Source organism: Crocuta crocuta, unplaced genomic scaffold, assembly GCF_008692635.1.
Source record: "Crocuta crocuta isolate KB4526 unplaced genomic scaffold, BGI_CrCroc_1.0 scaffold217, whole genome shotgun sequence".
NCBI lineage: Eukaryota > Metazoa > Chordata > Mammalia > Carnivora > Hyaenidae > Crocuta > Crocuta crocuta.
Genome location: NW_027532208.1, coordinates 3,961,047 through 3,964,785, shown reverse-complemented (window position 1 = coordinate 3,964,785; position 3,739 = coordinate 3,961,047).

The following is a 3,739-nucleotide window of genomic DNA, read 5'->3' as shown; positions in this document are numbered from 1 at the left end:
TCTGTCTGTCTGTCTGTCTGCCCCCCCCCCCCAGAAAAAAAAAAAAAAAAAAAAAAAGAAGAAGAGTCAGAGCTGCTCGACAGGGACAGGGACAGGCCACCAGGTTTCTCTGCTGCGCTCCCTCCACTCTTCTTTTCCAGATGTTTTGCAGCCCAGAGGTAACAGATCAGAGTGTTGTTGCTAATTCTTCACTCTCCTGTCCACAGCCATTGCCACGTGACTTCCCAGTCCCTCCTTGCTCCATTAGTGGTGGGGTCTATTTCCTGTCCCACTGCTATTGGGCTTGACCACACAGAGTGCTCTGGCCCCTGTGATTTTGGCAGACATATGCAAACAAAGGCTCGACACATGCCTGTGTAGTGGCACCTGTTTCCTCTTACATTTCTACCATTACCCTGAGAACAGTCTGCTGGTCCAACCAAGAAGAAAAGTAGGTGTTGCGGCAGAAGGAAATTTACAACCCGGAGCCAAGAACAACCGCGCAGAGTCCAGATTAGCTGAACCCCAGCTGAGTCCAGGCACATGAAAGAGAATAAATAACCATTGCTTTAAGCCACTAGTGTAGAGGTGCTTCCTTACATAGCATCACCATTGCAATTAGCTGACCGATACACAGGGCAACAGGGCTTCCCCTGGTATGAATCTTGGTAGTAGTAAAAAACATTCAGCTGAGAGCTTGGAGCCGCAGGGGGAGATTTTTTTTTTTTTTTTTTTTTTTGAGAGCAGCAGCTAACGTGAAGCCAACTCAGCCCTGAAACATCAGCATAAGAACTGCGCCGAAGAAGTCTTATTAACTAGAAAACACCAGAGCTGACTCACTTGGTGATTCCAAAGACCCAGGGTCATGCTTTCTCCAAAGCCGGCACTGCTCTGCATTTGACCCCTGCTGGACTGAGTTATTTTGGATCTGGTCTTGTGACTCTGGGGCTTAAAATAGTCGCTGCTAAACCATCCGTCTGGGACCTATCTTCCTTCTGAAACGTGTAGCAGCTGTGGCTGAATTGAAAGCAGGCTCCTGTTAAGAAAGTGAACAATCTCTCGGCTTTTCTCCATCCTGTGAGTGTGCCCTGGGGAGAAAATAAAATAGAGGGCATTTGGCTGCTAGAGAAGGATAAGAGCTTCGAAAGGGAACCAGGGAGAGGCTGGGCAGATAGAAAACGGGATCCGGGACAGCTGCCAGAGGGCCTGGCAAGGGGCCAGGTTACATAAAGTTCAGACAAAGACACTGCCACCAGCAGTGTGCAGGGGTGCAGGAGTAAAGCTGGGGGTGCAGGAGTAAAGCCGACGGGTGCAGAGCTGCGAGGTGTGCTGGAAAGAGCACAGGGCCAGGGCCCAGAAACCCCAAGCCAGAGACTCCACTCCACCATCAAAGCTGTCACCCTGTGACAGGTCTCTGCCCCTTCCAGCCTGAGCTTACCCTTAAAATGGGGTTCACGATGCCATGCTCGGATTGCGGGGGTCAATCCAAATAATGTGGATGAGGACTAAACTGTATAGACCTGAGCAACATGGAGTCCATTACTCATAGGTCTAGAGAGTCATTTCACTGAGGCAGAAACAGGGTCCATCCTTTGCACTGTCCTTTTTTTAAAGTTTATTTATCCATTTTGAGAGAGAAAGAGAGAGAGTGTGTGTGCGAGCACAAACAGGGGAGGGTCAGAGACAGAGGGAGAGAGAGAATCGCAAGCAGGCTCCACAGCATCAGCGTAGAGCCCCATGTGGGGCTTGAACTCACGAACTGTGAGAGCATGACCTGAGCTGAGATCAAGAGTCCAGCGCTTAACTGACTGAGCCACCCAGGTGCCCCTCTTTTCACTGTTTTATAGTGTATTTCCAGGACTTAGCACAATGTCTGGTATATGCGTGCACACACACATGCTCAGTAGTGTCTGACATTCATAAATGCCATTAACACATGGACTAAAATATATGACTCAAATTCCAGGCAAAGTAAGAAAAAGCTGCTGGCTGTAACTTTCTGGAAGTTACACTCCAATGCAGGATAGGTAGCAACAGTCTGACAGCCATGTCGGAGCCCCAAGAGCAATTGTTACCCTGAGCACTATTCCAGCCCATGAGAAAAAACAGTAGCTAAGGTGGAGCTGATGAGATCCTGGGCGGGGTGGGGAGCTGGTAATAAGGAAGAAAAGGGCAGGCTTCTGGGGAAAATACTTGCCTTCCATCTCACTCTTCCCAACATGAACGTCTTCGTCATTTGCAGGTTATTTCCACACAGTTTTTACATGGGTGCTGGACTCAAACACACCCTGGGTTGCCACCCACATCCTGTGTGATCTTTGGAAATTAATCTTTTCTCTAGGCTTCCTTTTCTCCACTGTAGAACGAGTACTAATAACACATGTTTACTCACACGAGTGAGGGGTGAGTAAACTACAGCCTGTAGGTCAAGACTACCCTGCTGAATGTTTGTTTAAATAAAGTTTTATTGGAACACAGGGTCATTTGTTTAAATACCGTCTGTGGTTATTTTTGTGCTGCTTTGGTGGAGGTGAGTGGCTGCCGCAGAGCTCCTAAAACCTAAACAAGTTAATATCTGGCCCTTTGCAGACACAGTTGGCTAACCCCTGGCTTAAGGATTAAATGAGGTAACAAATGGAAAACCTTTAATACCGAGTCTGAAACGTGGGACAGTCCTGAAATGTTGTTAGTATAATTAGGATTAATAGAAAGAGCTACTTTCAAGTTTTTGAAGAGAAGGGCTGTTGACAGACATAGTTTGGGGTTGGGGCGTGGAGCACAGACTCAACAGGAGCCCATGGAAACCCCAGTCACATTGGCCCAGGCTGGCATCCTCATCAACGGCAGAGAAGGGGGACATGAAAGGGCTCATGAGACTCCAGGAGAGAGTGATCAGAGGCAAAAAGGGGCTCCAAAGCCTGACACGGAGTTGAGAGATGGGGGTTGGCAGGTGTTTCAGGGAGTATCTGCTCCTGAGAAAGAGCTCTTGGCCGAGTAGTTAAGGCATTACGTACGTAAGAACATTTGTAAGGAACTTCAGGGGAAAAGAGCGCTCTCCCAGTTGGAAAGCTTGCTGTGTGTGTGAGGTGCTTGAGATACTCGGTGTGAAAGGAGATTCCAACGCCAAGTAAGCATTGCTGAAAGTCATTCAAACTAGGCTCAGGGGGATAATGAGGAAGCTCAGCATATGAGCCTCTCCTGTTTCAATGTTTGGAACACCATGGACTTTTGACTTTTGTCAATTGCAACTTGTCAGTTGTGAACCGCCACCTCCTAGGACACAGCCTGCTCCTCTGGGCTGAAATAGAGATAATGTAACATCTGTTAGCTAAATAGCAATGGTGTGGTAGAGAGTTTAACTGTCAGCACAGAGCATGATTGTTTCAAGACAAGTTTTGCGACCTTTCTCTCTGTGTACTCCCTTCAATTTCCCGGGCCTCTTTTTCTCCTGGATCACAATCATTAGGACCTCACATAAACATTTTGGTTACTTTACAGCCTCTTCTTGCTGGACACCTAAGATGCTGGCTCTACAGAAATGCTTCAAAGACCTCTCAGTGGCCACCCTCCCTTTACATGCACATGTAATTTAATCTCTCTCGCTCCGTAACAATTTATCTTTTTTAACACCCTCTGTTAGTAATGCCGGGGCTTTGCCCACTCAGATGTTTCCAGTGTTGCCTTAAAAATTTCAGTGGCTCACTCAACAAACCTTTTAAAAGGAAAACAGAAAAAGAGAAGTGGAGGAATATTTATGAAA